This window comes from Triticum dicoccoides, chromosome 1B, assembly GCF_002162155.2.
Source record: "Triticum dicoccoides isolate Atlit2015 ecotype Zavitan chromosome 1B, WEW_v2.0, whole genome shotgun sequence".
NCBI lineage: Eukaryota > Viridiplantae > Streptophyta > Magnoliopsida > Poales > Poaceae > Triticum > Triticum dicoccoides.
In genome coordinates, this window is record NC_041381.1 from 298,364,992 (window position 1) to 298,384,189 (window position 19,198).

Genomic DNA, 19,198 nt, shown 5'->3' on the forward strand with positions numbered 1-19,198 from the left:
CAGGATAGAGATCGCGCATATCTGAATATCCAGCTTGCACCGCCGGTGCGAACCGAGTCAAAGTGGCCCAGTGGTCAGCACGGGTGTTGAAGAGCTCTAGCCTTAAGGCCCGATTTTCACGGTCCTTATCCTCGAGCATCTCAGCAGTGGTGCGAGTCCGTGAATCCTCCTGAGTGGGGTCAGCATAGATAGCCTGGAGATACCCTTGTGCTCCCGGAAGTGATCCTGGCATATACCGGAAATCAGAGTCCCGAAATATACCAGATCTGACTCGCATAATGGTCATCATAGAGTAGGCGGCGTCCTGCACAGCCATCTCAATGGTAACCCCGAGTCCATAAGAGCAGTGAAGAGGCTCGGTGGATCCAGGATAAGATGGAAATATCCTGACAGTGCAGAGATACTGGCTTTGATTAAAATCTCGGAATTGCTCTTCGACCGTGTACTCAGGATACCAGCGGTATCCAGCCTCAGTCATTACCCTGACCAACTTAGCAGTATGGCCGGGTACATCTAGGCATAGAGTCAGGCGAACCACTTGATTGAGGTCGCGAGTGGCCATCTGAAAGCACAATGATAATGCAAAGGCATTAGAATTTCTAGCAAAATTTCGGCAGCATAACAGCTGTAAATGCTCAAAAAGGAGTTGAGACATTTGACAAAGGATTTCGTACACACTCATCATCATCATATCAAAGTTCTGAAACCATTCTGGCAACATAATGTGGTAGTAGAACTGAACTAGGCTGGTAACCATCAAACTTATAAGGTACTACTGATTAGTAACTCGTGATCCTGATAGAGAGAACAGATCCTAATTCCTTAACCCCCGGTGGAAGAATGGGCTGACTCAGATCAGAAAGTCATAAGGTATAAGGAGTAAAAAGAGCCTTACGTTCCAACCCACAAACAATTCCCCTACATATAACTAAAGAATTTCTAGACTCAACATCGACCAGTTTGGCTTGGAGAACCTACAGGCAGTCCGGCTCTGATGCCAACGCTGTCAGGACCCCGACTCGATGTCACATCGATCTAGCTGGTAACACCTCATATCACTTTGCGGCCTCACGCACGGTATCCCCACGGGTGTCGTCTTACCTTTTCCCGGGACCGTTTGCGCCTTTTGGCTCACGTATATGATAGTGTCGCTAGCATCCATATGATAAGCCCGGGCTGACATGACTAGTCGTAAACCCAAAGTGGCACAGACTTACAGGGACAGGCATCCATGACCCAGCTTCGAACGTGTCGGTCATCAGCAAGTGGGTCCGGGCTGTAGCACTAGGCTAGCAGGACTCCGGTAAACCGGGCTGTAGCGGGCTAACAGGACTCCGGTACTCAAAGCGTGACATTTCCCCGAAGGGACAGACACAGGAACGAAGAAGGACACATGCCGGCCAGCCTAAGTGTTCCAGAGCAGTAGCAAGCTACCATGGCTCAGCGGCAACACTAGGAGACATTTCCCGGTAAGAGAGGCTACTAAAGATAAACAACTAGATAGTCAGATCCCACACATACCAAGCATTTCAATCATACACACAATATGCTCGATATGTGCAAATACAACGAAGCATCACAACATGACTCTATGACACAAGTACTTATTTAAGGCTCAGTGAGCCATACATAACATACACAAAGGTACGGGTCTCACGACCCCACATACAAGTCATACAGTCATACAAACCAGCAGCGGAAGTAACTTGTCTGAGTACAGACAACTAGCAAAACAAAAGAGGCTTGGAAAGCCTAGCTATACTACGTGGTCCTTCACAAGCTCAGGGTCACCACCTGGGTCCTTAGCCTACTCGTTGATGTCAACGTCTACATAGAACCCATTAGAAGGGGTTGCAGCGCCTTCTGTAAAAATGTAGATTATAGCAACATGAGTACAAAGGTACTCAGCAAGACTTACATCAGATCCTACATACATGCATAGTATCAAGAAGGGTTGGTGGAGTTATTGCAGCAAGCCAGCTTTGACTCTTGGCTAGGCTATCCTACGATACCCCAACTTGAAATGGTTTTGCGCACACGAGTCCACTACTCACCACTTCAATACACTACCGAGGATCCACCTCCGTCTTCCTACGGAAGAGCCATCCTCGGCACTCACACTTATCTTGAGGCTTTTAACAGTTTCCATTTACTTGTCTATGAACTGTATAGGCAACCAAGTAGTCCTTTACCGCGGACGCGGCTATTCGAATAGATTATGATAACCCTGCAGGGGTGTACTTCTTCATACATGTTTCCACCACTTAGCGTCTGCACACGACATGTGCTCGGCAGACTTCAAGCGAAAGCCGACGTGGGTGTAGACCACGACCTACCTAAACACTTAAGCCTCTAGTCCAGGTTTATCGCCTATTCAGGTTCCATCCGCAGGGAGTCCGACCGAGGTTTCCCATACGGCCCCGAACGATGTGAACAGGGTTCCCGAGATACCTAACGGGTATTCGGTACACCCGGCCACGTACCTACCGCATCACAGCCCACCCCTACGGTCAGCGCTGTCCACGGCCTCCAGTAGGCTACAAACACCAGAAACTACTTGCAACTCCTGGACGGAGAACTAGGGTGAATAAGAAGTCAAGAGGGTCCATTGGTTTCGGGCCCAATGCATGGTAGTAGCTGATTCTTAAATCACACATACAGATCTCAGTGCTTAAGGTCGGCTTCAATGAAACAACCCACCATGTACTCCTACATGGCCTCTCATCGATACCTTTACCAAATCGTGTTCACCACACCACTCTCATTACCGACATAATCATTTCACTCTAGCCCATCACCCAGATGAACCAGACCTGACACGACTCTAAGCATAGCAGGCATAGCAAGGTAGGAACAACACATACATATGGCTCAATCAACTCCTACACATGCTACTGGGTTTCATCTAGTTACTGTGGCAATGACAGGTCATGCAGAGGAAATGGGTTCAACTACCGTAGCACACAGCAGTTTGAATCGCGTTGTCTTAATGCAGTAAAAGAGAGCAGGAGCGAGAACATGGGATTGTATCGATATGATCAAATGGTTGGTTGCTTGCCTGATGGTTCGATGCACTGATACGGTTCTTCGTTAGGGTAATCACGGTACTCCTCGGAGACAGAACCTGCCGCAGAGAGCACCGATACACAAACATTACCAAACAGTATGCAACAATATGATGCATGCATGAGACATGGCAAAATGAGTGTATTGGGCTAATGCAACTAAAACCAGAAGGGTTTGAACAAATTTGAATCAAGGATTCAAATTTCAAATTCAAATATGGCCTTTTAAAGTGCTTTTCCTTGTTATGCTTAAAACATCAATTTAACTTGTTTGATCATGCATGAAAATAGTACAGATGGATAGATTGGATTTTTCTGATCATTTTTCATATATAATTTGTCCAATTTGGAGTTACCGAATAAAAGTTATGAATTTTTGAAGTTTAAATAATATTCTGGAATTTCCTGATTTAAATTAAATCCAGAAATTATAGTTATTGCGCCAGCATGACGTCAGCATGACGTCATCGGTCAACTGCGGCTGGCTGGAGTCAAACCTGACGTGTGGGGCCCACACGTCAGTGACAGGGGGGTTAAACAGGGTTAAATTAATTCTAATTACTAATTAGTGGCGCTGGGGCCCACTGGTCAGTGTCAGGGGTTAACTAATAGTGGTTAGCGCTAATCTAACCATCTGACCGACAGGGCCCACGCGTCAGTGACCCTGGGGGGTCAAACCTCAGGTCGGACAGGTCAAACCCCACCGGCGACATGACGCCGGCGAGGCCCGAGACGGCGGCGGAAGTGCTTTTTGCCATTCCGGCAACCAAATGGACGGCGGAAGGCATCTACGTGTTGCTGAGGTTGAGCCGCGACTATTGGTGGTGGTGGTTGGGCTCGGGGTGGCCGGAGTTGACGGCGGCGAGCTCGGCTGCGGCGGCCGGAGTTCGGGTGCGGTCGGAATCGACGTTGCAGGGGGCTTGGGGAGGCGTTAGTGCGCGCTACGTGCTCCTAGTGAGGTGTGGAGCACGATGGTGTGCTCGGTTGGGTGCTACGGTGACCGTGGCCACGACGGCGACATCGCCGGCGGCGTGGAGCTCTCGGCCAAGGTGGGGCTAGGGCCTAGAGGTCGGGAGAGACCAGGGGAGAAGGGGGAAACGATCCGGGGGCTCACCGCGGAGCTGCAGAGGTGGTTAGCGGGCTCGGGGACGCGCTGGAGACGACGAATTCGACGGCGACGATGATCGGAGCCCGAAGAGGGGAACGGCGACGTGGCGGCGATGCAGGGCTTCCGGGGAGCTGTGGAGCGGTGGGGAGGAAGAGGGAGTCGAGGCGGAGCTCCTGAGCTAGTCGGGGGAGCGAGGGGTGGCCGGAGATGGCTGCTATGGCGAACGGCGGCGACAGTGGTGTTCGGCCGTGTGAGAGAGAGAGCGAGAGAGAGGAAGGAAGAGCCGGGAGAGAGTGAGAGAGAGCAGGGGGGATCGGGAAGGCCTGCGGGAGTCGTCCACGCGGCCAGGAGCGCGTCGGCAAGCAGGAGGTGGCCGCGCGGCCGTGCGCGCGCGAGCACGCAGCAGCTTCGGGGCGAGGGGAGGAAGACGACGGAGGGCTGCAGTGGTGGGCTGGGCCGGCTGCTGGCTGGGCCGGCCAGCTGGCTGGGCCGCACAGTGGAGGAGCCCAGGTAAGTTTTCCCCCTTTTCTTCTGTTTCTGTTTTTATTTAATATATCTGCAACTTTGTTGAATTTAATAAAATACCTAGGCAACTTCAAAATTCACCAAACTATTCCTGGCCCATAGTTGGATTATTTCCAACATGAAACATTTTAGTTTGGAGATATTTGAGCATTTAAATATTTTATATTATTTTAAATGCCCAAATTCAAATATTTATGATTTAATTCAAAAACCCTAGGATGGCCTAGGAAAATGTGCACCATTTTTGGCAGAGGTTCTGAATCAAGGCAAAAATGATGGGCATTTCAGAAGGGCATTTCAGGTTCATTGAAAAATTATTTTAGTAACCCTAGTTGGTTTCAGAGGGGACTGGGGGTTCTGTCATCCCCATTTCAAGTTTCTGATGAAAGAATAAACATGATGCAACACTCTAATGCATGACTAGCTAGGTTGTGACAAGTGACATGTGAAATGCCTTCTAGCCGGATTGTAGATCGTTTGTCTTTGCCGACCTTTTCGCTTCGACCTCGGGACCCTAGAGTCCGGAGTGTGTCCGAATACCTTCTCGGTTATGAAAAAACCGGGGTATGCATGGAGACCAGGCGTAGGGGTCATTAGTGCTTTATCAGACAAGTGCCCAACTAATTATGTTATATTACATGGTTAGTAAGAAACATCTTCCAGGGAGAATAGTTCCGTTAAGGGTTCCTTTCGCTGGGAGGCATGCCCTAAAGTGCATGTCCGGACTGCAAAGAAAGCAGTAAAACATCTAGGGGCAGATATATAAAATAGGTAAAAAGTCATCTTTTAAATCACCGACCGAATATTCCCTTAAGAACGCTAGCTTTCGGCTTCACCCAGTCTGAGGTACACATCCGGCTGACCCGGCAGTAACAATCGCAGAGGTGCTCCCTTTACCTCCTAGCCGAACAATCGGGAACGTAGGGGTAAGCACAGGAGCCAGGCAACCCAGCTTGGCCAAAACTTAAGTCATATCGATGCATATAATGGCGAGTAAAAGGTACATGTGGAAGCTTGACACATGTGTTGGGTATGAAACCCGTATAATTAAGCTTCTGTAAAAGAAGCCCCCAGGAATAATGAGTGCGGATGGCACATCATGCGTATGCAAAGAATGCAAAAATAGGCCCGGAAGGGCTTTTAAGTGAAAAGGATAAAAAAGAGAAACAAAAGACAGCCGAAGTATGAAAGTTTGGACTGGGGAAGGGGACGAACTCTTAGTCCGGCGCTAGGCGTAGAATCGTCGGAGGCGGGCTGCGTTCCATGGGTTCGGCTCGAGTCGGTTATCCGACGCATTTCGCAGATGGTATGCTCCGCCGGTCAGTACTTGATCGATAATGAAGGGGCCCTCCCATCTGGGCTTGAGCTTGTCCTTTTTCTTGTCTGGCAGGCGTATAACTAGTTCACCAACGTTGTAAGTCTTGGCCCGTACTTCTCTGCTTTGATATCTTCGGGCCTGCTGCTGATAGAATGCGGAACGAGCCTTCGCGACGTCCCGTTCTTCCTCCAATGTGTCCAAGCTGTCCTGCCGATCGAGCTCGGCCTCTCTTTCCTCATACATGCGCACTCGAGGTGAGTCATGAATAATGTCACAGGGCAAGACTGCCTCTGCGCCGTATACCATAAAAAATGGTGTGAATCCGGTAGTACGGTTAGGCGTTGTCCGCAGCCCCCAGAGTACGGAGTCGAGCTCCTCGACCCATTGTGCGTCGGATTTAGTGAGTGACCTCACTAGTCTGGGTTTAATGCCACTCATTATTAGACCATTTGCTCTTTCCACTTGACCGTTGGTTTGAGGGTGATAGACTGACGCATAGTCGAGCTTGATGCCCATATTTTTGCACCATGACTTAACCTCATCGGCCGTGAAGTTCGTGCCGTTGTCGGTGATGATGCTGTGGGGGACTCCGTAACGGTGTACCACCCCTGATATAAAGTCTATCACTGGTCCGGACTCTGCCGTTTTGACTGGTTTGGCCTCTATCCATTTGGTGAACTTATCCACCATGACCAGTAGGTATTTTTTCTTGTGGGTTCCCCCTTTAAGGGGTCCAACCATGTCAAGACCCCAGACCGCGAACGGCCAGGTAATGGGTATGGTTTTGAGGGCGGTGGGTGGCATATGGCTCTGATTAGCAAAGAGCTGACAACCAACGCATCGCTGGACCAAGTCCTGTGCGTCTGCTCGAGCCGTCGGCCAATAAAATCCTGTACGGAATGCCTTTCCTACAAGGGCCCGGGCTGCTGCGTGGTGTCCTCCTAGTCCGGCATGAATTTCGGCCAGGAGGTTTCGCCCTTCTTCTTCGGAGATACACCTTTGAAGGACTCCGGTAGTACTTTTCTTGTAAAGTTCTCCCTCATGGACCTTGTAGGCCTTCGATCGCCGGACTATGCAGCGGGCCTCGTTTTGGTCTTCGGGTAGTTCCTGCCTAAGTAAGTAGGCTAGGAAAGGTTCTGTCCACACGGCAATTACTGCCATTATGACGTGGGTGGAGGGTGTTGTCATCTGCCGAATCACCGGTTGGTGTGGTTTTCTCCGGTTTATCGCTACCGGACTCCTCTTCCCATAGTACGGATGGCTTGAAGAGCCGTTCCAGGAAGATATTTGGAGGGACAGCATCACGTTTCGCACCGATGCGTGCCAGGACGTCGGCTGCTTGGTTATTATCTCGGGCTATGTGATGAAATTCAAGTCCTTCAAACCGAGCTGACATTTTTAGGACAGCGTTGCGATATGCTGCCATTTTCGGATCCTTGGCGTCGAAGTCTCCGTTTATTTGGGATATTGCAAGGTTTGAGTCCCCGTGCACCTCTAGGCGTTGAATGCCCATGGAGACCGCCATCCGGAGACCATGTAACAGGGCCTTGTATTCGGCTGCATTGTTGGAGTCCGTGTACATTATTTGAAGTACATACTAGACTGTATCTCCGGTGGGGGACGTCAGTACGACGCCAGCCCCCAGTCTGTCCAACATTTTGGAGCCGTCGAAATGCATAGTCCAATTGGAGTATGCACCGTACTCTTTAGGGAGTTCGGCTTCAGTCCATTCGGCGACGAAGTCAGCCAAAACTTGTGACTTTATAGCCCGTCGAGGTTTGTGAGTGATGTCGAATGGTAAGAGCTCGATGGCCCATTTTGCTATCCTGCCCGTTGCGTCACGGTTATTTATAATGTCATTGAGTGGTACTTCAGAGGCCACTGTTATCGAGCACTCTTGAAAGTAGTGCCGGAGCTTTCGAGACGCCATGAACACCGCATATGCTATCTTCTGATAGTGCGGGTAACGGGATTTACAGGGGGTTAACACAGTGGATACATAGTACACTGGTTTTTGAAGAGGGAATTTATGCCCTTCTGTCACTCGTTCGACGACGAGGACCGCGCTTACAACTTGATGCGTTGCTGCGATGTATAACAACATTGGTTCGCCCAAAGTGGGCGCAGCCAGGACCGGATTGGTTGCCAATATGGCCTTTATTTCTTCGAGTCCGGCAGTGGCAGCATCCGTCCACTTGAAGTGTTCGGTGCGCCTGAGGAGGCGATAGAGGGGCAACACCTTTTCTCCTAAACGGGAGATAAAGCGGCTCAAGGCTGCCACGCATCCTGTTAATTTTTGTATTTGTTTGAGGTCTTTTGGAATATCCAATTGTGACAGAGCTCGGATTTTGGCCGGATTTGCTTCAATTCCTCTACCGGATACGATGAAGCCCAGCAGCTTTCCGGCTGGTACGCCGAAAACGCATTTTTCCGGATTCAACTTGATGTCATATGCTCTGAGGTTGTCGAATGTGAGCCTCAAATCGTCTACTAAAGTTTCAACGTGTTTTGTTTTGACGACTACGTCGTCTACGTATGCCTCGACTGTTTTGCCGATCTGGGTGGCCAGACATGTTTGAATCATGCGCTGATATGTTGCGCCGGCATTTTTGAGTCCGAAGGGCATCGTGTTGAAGCAGAATGGTCCATATGGAGTGATGAATGCCGTTGCGGCTTGGTCTGCTTCCGCCATCTTGATTTGATGATAGCCAGAGTATGCGTCCAGGAAGCAAAACGAGTCGTGCCCTGCTGTGGCATCGATAATTTGATCGATGCGGGGGAGAGGGAAGGGATCCTTTGGGCAAGCTTTATTGAGGTCTTTAAAATCGACACAGAGGCGCCAGGATTTATCCTTCTTTGGTACCATCACCAAATTTGCTAGCCAGCCCGGATGTTTAATATCTCTAATGAATCCGGCTTCCAATAGTTTGGCTAGCTCTTCTCCCATTGCCTGTCTTTTGGGCTCGGAAAATCGTCGAAGAGCCTGTTTGACTGGCTTAAATCCTTTTAGGATGTTTAGGCTGTGTTCTGCCAACCTGCGAGGGATTTCGGGCATGTCCGAAGGATGCCAGGCGAAGATATCCCAATTTTCCCGAAGGAATTCACGCAGTGCGGCGTCAACTTCGGTGTTCAACTGTGCCCCGATGGAGGCCGTCTTTGTTGGGTCCGTTGGATGGAACTGGAATTTTATTATCTCATCTGCTGGTTTGAAGGAGGTGGACTTGGATCTTTTGTCGAGTATCACATCGTCCCTGTTCACCGTAGAGCGCAGTGCGGTGAGTTCCTCTGCCGCTAGGGCTTCGGATAGTGCCTCGAGGGCTAGTGCGGCTGTCTTATTTTCGGCGCGGAGTGCTATGTCCGGATCACTAGTGAGAGTGATTATTCCACCGGGCCCAGGCATTTTGAGCTTCATGTACCCGTAATGAGGTATTGCTTGAAAAATTGTGAATGCCTCTCGTCCTAGTATGGCGTGATACCCACTGCTGAACGGGGCCACCTGGAACGTGACTTCTTCGGATCTATAATTGTCCGGAGAGTCGAACACCACATCGAGTGTGATTTTTCCGGTGCAGCGCGCTTCCCGGCTAGGGATTATTCCTCTAAAGGTTGTGCTGCTTCGCTCAATACGGCTCCAATCGATTTCCATTTTTCGCAGAGTTTCCTCATAAATGAGGTTTAGTCCGCTGCCGCCATCCATGAGGACTTTTGTCAGTCGAAAGCCGTCCACTATGGGACTAAGTACCAGTGCGGCTGGGGCTCTGGTTGTTCGGAATGTGGGCTCGTCGCTGGCATTGAAAGTAATAGCTGTGTCGCTCCATGGATTTGCTGTTGCTACTTGGTAGACTTCGGCGAGTTCGTGGATTGTTTGTTTTCGCATATTATTTTATGCGAAAGTCTCGAAGACTGTTGATACCAGGCTGGTATTGTTGGAGTGGTTTCCCGGAGCTAGGAGCTCTTCGCCACTTTTGGCCACCTGCCGTAATATCCAACATGCTCGAAGGCTATGTGTTGGGACGGCTCCCTCTGTACTATGAAGTTTACAGGGTCCATTGAGCCATCCCTCCAGTACGGTTCCGTTTCCCTTATTGGGTTTTTGTTTTTTCGTTTTTGCATCTGGGGCCTGAGTATAAGGCGCCCTTTTACTGCGGACTGGGTTTGGGGCCGGATTATCCCAGAATTGATTTTCGGTCTTCCGGAAACTCTCCATCGCACAGTACTTTCGCACAATGGATGCCAGATCGGTGAAGCGCGTAATTTTGCAACGATCAATGGCGTTTAGTATTCCCTTGTCCGTGCAGTTATTGCAGAAAATTGATATTGCGTTTTCTTCTCGGCAGTCCTTTATCCTGTCCATAACCAGGAGGAATCTGGCCCAGTAGTGATGTACTGTCTCAGTAGGCTCTTGCCGTATTAGAGATAGATCGCATATGTCTGGGCAGGTGGGTGGAATAAAATCTGGATCCCTGCCCATCTTGAGGCTCAAAGGCCAAGGAGTTTCCGAATTCGGAAGTTTGGTCTGCTGGACGCAATCCAGCGAGTCCGGGGCGATGCATGATTTTAAGTTCAATGCTCGATCGAAGTCCGTCTCTCCGCGGGAATCCGGCATGGAGGGTTCGGGAATCCGGACATGAATTGTCTTCAACACTGGCAAAGAGTTGCCGTGTTGTTCCTCTACCACTGTGACGTGGTGGGTGGCCTGGGGAGAGTTAATCTCTCTCAGATCGGTTTTAAGCCCAATTTGGTTGTAGTCCGTAGCGACTCCCAGGGCGGCGATGCGATCCAAGAGCTCATTAATAGACGAGAGCTCAATTGGATCTAACTGTTCGGCAGCTTTAGGGCTGACGCGAAGATTGCTTCCGACGACTTGAGAAGTCATAGCCGAAGCGGCGGCCGGACAGGCGGTCATAAGAAAACCACCAAGCCGGATAGTTTGGCCGGCGGCCAAGGCCCCTCCGGCGAAAACACCGTCTTTGAAGACGGGTGGAGGCATCCGCTCTATCGGCGACGACACAGAGGAACTCTTAATGAAAGCACCAATGTCGGTGTCAAAACCGGCGGATCTCGGGTAGGGGGTCCCGAACTGTGCGTCTAGGCGGATGGTAACAAGAGACGAGGGACACAATGTTTTTACCCAGGTTCGGGCCCTCTCGATGGAGGTAAAACCCTACGTCCTGCTTGATTAATATTGATGATATGGGTAGTACAAGAGTAGATCTACCACGAGATCAAGGAGGCTAAACCCTAGAAGCTAGCCTATGGTATGATTGTTGAGATGTATGTTGTCCTACGGACTAAAGCCCTCCGGTTTATATAGACACCAGAGGAGGCTAGGGTTACACCGAGTCGGTTACAATGGTAGGAGATCTACATATCCGTATTGCCAAGCTTGCCTTCCACGCCAAGGAAAGTACCATCCGGACACGAGCCGGAGTCTTCAATCTTGTATCTTCGTAGTCTGGGAGTCCGGCGGATATTGATAGTCCGGCTGTCCGGGCACCCCCTAGCCCAGGACTCCCTCAAGTGTGATGACTTAACATAAAAGTAAATAGATACGCCCTTCGCAGAGGGAAGCAGGGATTTGTAGAGGTGCCAGAGCTCGATTTTAAAATAGAGATTGAATAACATTTTGAGTGGCATACTTTTGCTGTCAACGCAACAACTATGAGATGGCTGTATCTTCCATACATGGATTATAGGCAGTTCCCAAACAGAATGGTAAAGGTTTATACTCCCCCAACCACCAACAAGCATCAATCCATGGCTTGCTCGAAACAACGAGTGCCTCCAACTAACAACAGCCCTGGGGGAGTTTTGTTTAATTATTTTGATTTGCTTTGATCTTTTTGGATCATGGGACTGGGCATCCTGGTTACCGGCCCTTTCTCGTGAATGAGGAGCGGAGTCCACTCCTCTTGAGAATAACCCACCTAGCATGGAAGATATGGGCAGCCCTAGTTGAAACATGAGCTGCTCGAGCATACAAAACAGAATTTCATTTGAAGGTTTGGAGTTTGGCACATAGAAATTTACTTGGAACGACGGGTAAATACTGCATATAGGAAGGTATGGTGGACTAATATGGAACAACTTTGGGGTTTAAGGAGTTTCGATGCACAAGCAGTATTCCCGCTTAGTACAGGTGAAGGCTAGCAAAAGACTGGGAAGCGACCAACTGAGAGAGCGACAACAGTCATAAACATGCATTAAAATTAATTTACACCGAGCACAAGCATGAGTAGGATATAATCTACCATGAACATAAATATCATGAAGGCGATGTTGATTTGTTTCAACTACATGCGTGAACATGCGCCAAGTCGAGTCACTCAATTCATTCAAAGGAGGATACCATCCCATCATACCACATCATAATCATTCTAATAGCATGTTGGCACGCAAGGTAAACCATTATAACTCATAGCTAATCAAGCATGGCACAAGCAACTATAATATCTAAATGTCATTGCAAATATGTTTACTTCATAATAAGCTGAATTAGAAATGATGAACTCATCATATTTACAAAAACAAGAGAGGTCGAGTTATACTAGCTTTTCTTATCTCAATAAGTCCATCATATATCGTCATTATTGCCTTTCACTTGCACGACCGAACGATGTGTATAATAATAAGAGTGCACGTGCATTGGACTAAGCTGGAATCTGCAAGCATTCAACTCAAAAGAGAAGACAAGGTAATATGGGCTCTACGTTAAATAAACAATCATGCATATGAGAGCTAGTAAACATTTTCAATATGGTCTTCTAGACCCCCAAAGGAAAGAAAAGAAAAGAAAACTATTTACACGGGAAAGCTCCCAACAAGTAAGAAGAAGAACGATAAAATCTTTTTGGGTTTTCATTTTAATTTCTACTACAAGCATAGAAATTAAACTAACTAATTTTTTTGGTTTTTCTTAAGGTTTATCAAACACACAAGAAGAAAACTGAAAAAAGAAAATTAAACTAGCATGGATAATACAATGAAAGAGTATGAGCACCGACAACTAGTGTGTGAACATGAATGTAAAGTCAGTTAGAAATACGTACTCCCCCAAGCTTAGGCTTTTGGCCTAAATTGGCCTAGTGCCAAGGACCACTGCTACTCTCCCCGGTGTACTGGGAAGTGTAATCAGGAACCACTGGCTGGTCATCTCCGGATCCCACTGGAAAGATGATGCACGATAAGGGTCCAGTGCAGGTTCTGGCTCAGGTTCAGGTTCTGGGGTGGATGCTTGGGCTCGATGAGCATACACCGCCTCCGGCGTGACAAGAAAATTTTCTGCAAGCAAATCAAACAACAGAGGCGCAGGCAAAATAATAGTCTCAATGTGTTTCTTATTAAATCTAAGGTTATACAAGAGCATCTTCTCTTTGTTGTCAACGGTAAACTTGTGGGCTACCATACTCTTGTAATCTAAAATGTGAGGAGGCAATTTTGTCTCCTCTTTCTCATGGTGCCTAATAGGTATCTGAAAATGTCTAGCAAGACGTGAAGCATAGATACCTCCAAATATGGGGCCTTTTGTACGATTCAGGCTTAGCCGTTTAGCAACGACGGCACCCATACTAAAACTGTTATCTCCGAGCAAAGCATTTTGAAGAATGATAATATCAGGAACACTAAGGTTTCCACTATTTCCACGACCAATCAAGCATCTACTAGCAAATATGGCAAACGTAAAACAGGAAAATGTATGCTAGAGATTTTCGCCTCGGAACCCTTCTTTGGCTCCTCTACAGCTATAGTGTTAACAAAGCCATCCATATCTTTACGATGGGGTTCCTCTAATTCTCCCTCATAGGGTATCCTACATACCGCGCAAAAATTACGTAAAGAAATTTCTATGAATTCATCATATAAATGAAATGATACTAAAGGCGGTGACTTCTTAGGATAATAATAAAAGTTTTGCACGAAAGTATTGGTGAGTAAGAGATACCGATCGATCCGGTCGTTGATGAAACCAGGGAGGCCTGCATTCTCGACAAAAGAATAAAAATCTTCATGAATTCCAGCTTCTTTCAAGAAATCATCGCATGGCCATTCACACGACCATACTTCCGCTAAGCGAGGAAGATTATACTTGGCTTTTTCCTTCTCTTTGGCTTGTTTTTCCTGAGAGCCTTGGCTAGAAGAGCCCCTCAAAAGTTTCCTTAACATTTTCTAAAAATTTCTGAAATTTTAGTAACTTCAAAATAAAAGTGAATAAAACTAAACAAGATTGGTAGCAGCTACTCCTACAAGTGCCTAGAGCCTCTATCATGCATTAGAATTGCTTGGGACCTCATAAATTTAACATGCAAGCTCAAGAACATGGTCACCTATGCAGCAAAAATTTGCAATGAATAAAGCACTAGAACAAAAACTAATTGGACCAATGGAGGAGTCACATACCAAGCAACAATCTCCCAAAGCAGTTTTGTGAATGGAGCTTTGAGCAAGGAGATCGAAAATCGCAACAAAACGAGCTAGAACTCGTGCTTGAGCTGGATGGGGATTTTTTTGGGTAGAAGATGGAGTGTGTGGATGCTGGCATAAGTGGAGGGGGGCCACCAGGGGCCCACGAGATAGGGGGCGCGCCCTCCACTCTCATGGCCTGGTGCTTGCCCCTCCTGTAGTGATTTCAGTGCCTAAAATCCTCAAATATTCCATAAAAAATCATACTAAATTTGCAGGGATTTGGAGCACTTTTATTTTCGGGATATTTTTTAATGCACGGATAATTCAGAAAACAGACAGATAGTACTATTTTTGCTTTATTTATTCTAAATAACAGAAAGTAAAAAGAGGGTACAGAAGGTTGTGCCTTCTAGTTTCATCCATCTCGTGATCATCAAAATGAATCCACTAACAAGGTTGATCAAGTCTTGTTAACAAACTCATTCCAAATAATACGGAACCGGAGAAATTTCGAATAACACTAAGTTACCTCAACGGGGATATGAAAATCCCCAACAATAAGAATATAACTTTTTTTTCTTCACAGTAGGAAGAGGAAATTCGAAACCTCCAATAATGATAGTTGGAACTTTTCCAATAGAATTGATGCTATGAACTTGAGATTGTTTCCTCGGAAAGTGTACTGTATGCTCATTACCATTAACATGAAAAGTGACATTGCCATTGTTGCAATCAATAACAGCCCCTGCAGTATTCAAAAAAGGTCTACCAAGGACAATCGACATACTATCGTCCTTGGGAATATCAAGAATGACAAAGTCCGTTAAGATAGTGACATTTGCAACCACAACAGGCACATCCTCACAAATGCCGACAGGTATAGCAGTTCATTTATCAGCCATTTGCAAAGAATTTCAGTAGGTGTCAACTTATTCAATTCAAGTCTACAATATAAAGAGAGAGGCATAACACTAACACCGGCTCCAAGATCACATAAAGCAGTTCTAACATAATTTCTTTTAATGGAGCATGGTATAGTTGGCACACCCGGATCTCCAAGTTTATTTGGTATTCCACCTTTAAAAGTGTAATTAGCAAGCATGGTGGAAATTTCAGCTTCCGGTATATTTATTTTGTTTGTAATGATATCCTTCATATACTTAGCATAAGGATTTACTTTAAGCATACCAGTTAAGCGCATACGTAAGAAAATAGGTCTAATCATTTCAGCAAAGCGCTCAAAATCCTCATCATCCTTTGACTTGGATGGTTTAGGAGGAAAGGGCATGGGTTTCTGAACCCATGGTTCTCTTTCTTTACCGTGCTTCTTAGCAACAAAATCTCTCTTATCATAACGTTGATTCTTTGATTGTGGGTTATCAAGATCAACAGCAGGTTCAGTCTCTACTTCATTATTTTTGCTAGGTTGATCATCAACATGAACATTATCATTAACATTATCACTAGGTTCATGTTCATCACCTGATTGTGTTTCAGCATCAGAGATAGAAATATCATTGGGATTCTCAGGTGTGTCTATAGTAGGTTCACTAGATGCATGCAAAGTCCTATCGTTTTTCTTTTTATTCTTTTTGGAAGAACTAGGTGCCTCTAAATTGTTTCTCTGAGAATCTTGCTCGATTATCTTAGGGTGGCCTTCAGGATACAAAGGTTCCCGAGTCATTCTACCAGTTCTAGTAGCCACTGTAACAGCAAAGTCATTTTTATTATTTAATTCATCAAGCAAATCATTTTGAGCTTTAAGTACTTGCTCAGCTTGAGTAGCAACCATAGAAGAATATTTGGTAATGAGTTTAAGTTCACCTTTAACTCTAGCCATATTATCGCCCACGCGTCCTATCTCGAAAGCATTATTCTTTAACTCTCTACCAACATAAGCATTAAAACTTTCTTGTCTAGCCATAAAATCATCAAATTCATCTAAGCATGGGCTATGAAATTTAGTAGAGGGGATTTCAACTTTATCATATCTATAGAGACAATTTACCTTTACTACCTGTGTTGGGTTATCAAGACAATGTGGTTCTTCAACAGGCGGTATATTAAGACCATGTATTTCTTCAATAGGTGGTAAATTCTTAACATCTTCAACTTTAATACCTATTTCTTTCATTGATTTCTTTGCCTCTTGCATATCTTCAGGACTAAGAAATAAAACACCTCTCTTCTTCAGAGTGGATTTAGGAGTAGGCTTAGGAGTTGGATCAATTAGTTCAGGAATTGCCTCAGGAATTGGCTCAAGAAGAGTCCAATTATTTTCATTAGTCAACATATTATTCAATAGTAATTCAGCTTCGTCGACTGTTCTTTCCCTGAAAACACAACCAGCACAACTATCCAAGTGGTCCTTGGAGGCATCGGTTAGTCCATTATAAAAGATATCAAGTATTTCATTTTTCTTAAGAGGATGATCAGGCAAAGCATTAAGTAACCGGAGAAGCCTCCCCCAAGCTTGTGGGAGACTCTCTTCTTTGATTTGCACAAAATTATATATTTCTCGCAAGGCAGCTTGTTTCTTATGAGCAGGGAAATATTTAGCAGAGAAGTAATAAATCATATCCTGGGGACTATGCACACAACCAGGATCAAGAGAATTATACCAAGTCTTAGCATCACCCTTTAACAAGAACGGAAATATCTTAAGGATATAGAAATAGCGAGATTTATCATCATGAGTAAACAGGGTAGCTATATCATTCAACTTGGTAAGATGTGCCACAACAGTTTTAGATTCAAGGCCATAAAAAGGATCAGATTCAACTAAAGTAATAATTGCAGGAACAACAGAGAATTCATAATCCTTATCAGTAACACAGATAGGTGAAGTAGCAAAAGTAGGGTCAGGTTTCATTCTAGCATTAAGAGATTGTTGCTTCCATTTAGCTAATAATTTCTTAAGATCACATCTATCATTGCAAGCAAAGATAGCTCTACCAGCTTCTTCATTCATAACATAACCCTCAGGAACAACAGGAAATTCATAATCATTGGGAGAATTTTAATCGTCACTATCATCAATAATAGCATCTTCAATAATTTCATTCCCCCTAACTCTAGCAAGTTGTTCATCAAGAAATTCACCTAATGGCAAAGTAGTATCACGCACAATAGTTGTTTCATCATAAGTATCATGCATAGAAGAAGTGGCATCATCAATAACATGCGACATATCAGAATTCATAGCAGTAGCAGGTTTAGGTGTCGCAAGCTTACTCAAAACAGAAGGAGAATCTAGTGTAGAGCTAGATGGCAGTTCCTTACCTCCCCTCGTAGTTGAGGGATAGATCGTAGTTTTCGCGTCTTTCAAGTTCTTCATAGTGATCAACAAATATAAATCCCAAGTGACTCAGAGAATAGAGCTATGCTCCCCGGCAACGGCGCCAGAAATTAGTCTTGATAACCCACAAGTGTAGGGGATCGCAACAGCTTTCGAGGGTAAATTATTCAACCCAAATTTATTGATTCGACACAAGGGGAGCCAAAGAATATTATTGAGTATTAGCAGTTGAGTTGTCAATTCAACCACACCTGGATAACTTAGTATCTACAGCAAAGTATTTAGTAGCAAAGTAGTATGATAATAAAGGTAACGATAACAAAAGTAATTTTTTTGGGTTTTGTAGTAATTGTAACAGTAGCAACGGAAAAGTAAATAAGCGAAGAACAATATGTGAAAAGCTCGTAGGCAATGGGTGAGTGATGGATAATTATGCCGGATGTGATTCCTCATGTAATAGTTATAACATAGGGTGACACAGAACTAGCTCTAGTTCATCAATGTAATGTAGGCATGTATTCCATAAATAGTCATACGTGCTTATGGAAAAGAACTTGCATGACATCTTTTGTCCTAACCCCCCGTGGCAGCGGGGTCCTAGCGGAAACTAAGGGATATTAAGGCCTCCTTTAAATAGAGAACCAGAACAAAGCATTAGCACATAGTGAATACATGAACTCCTCAAACTATGGTAATCACCGAGAAGTATCCCGATTATTGTCACTTCGGGGTTGTCGGATCATAACACATAATAAGTGACTATAGACTCGCAAGATAGGATCAAGAACACACATATATTCATGAAAACAAAATAGGTTCAGATCTGAAATCATGGCACTCGGGCCCTAGTGACAAGCATTAAGCATAGCAAAATCATAGCAACATCAATCTCAGAACATAGTGGATACTAGGGATCAAACCCTAACAAAACTAACTTGATTACATGGTAAATCTCATCCAATCCATCACCGTCCAGCAAGCCTACGATGAATTACTCACGCACGGCGGTGAGCATCATGAAATTGGTGATGGAGGATGGTTGATGATGACGACGGTGACAAATCCCCCTCTCCGGAGCCCTGAACGGACTCCAGATCAGACCTCCCGAGAGAGATTAGGGCTTGGTGGCGGCTCTGTATCGTAAAACGCGATGAAACTTTCTCTCTGATTTTTTTCTCCCTGAACATGAATATATGAGTTGGAGTTGAGGTCGGTGGAGGTCCAGGGGGCCCACGAGACAGGGGGCGCACCCAGGGGGAGGGGGTGCGCCCCCCACCCTCGTGGACAGGGTGTGGGGCCCCTGGTCTTGATTCTTTCGCCAATATTTTTTATATTTTCCAAAAAGTGCCTCCGTGGATTTCCAGGACATTCCGAGAACTTTTCTTTTCTACACATAAAACAACATCATGGTAGTTCTGCTGAAAACAACATCAGTCTGGGTTAGTTTCATTCAAATCATGCAAGTTAGAGTCCAAAACAAG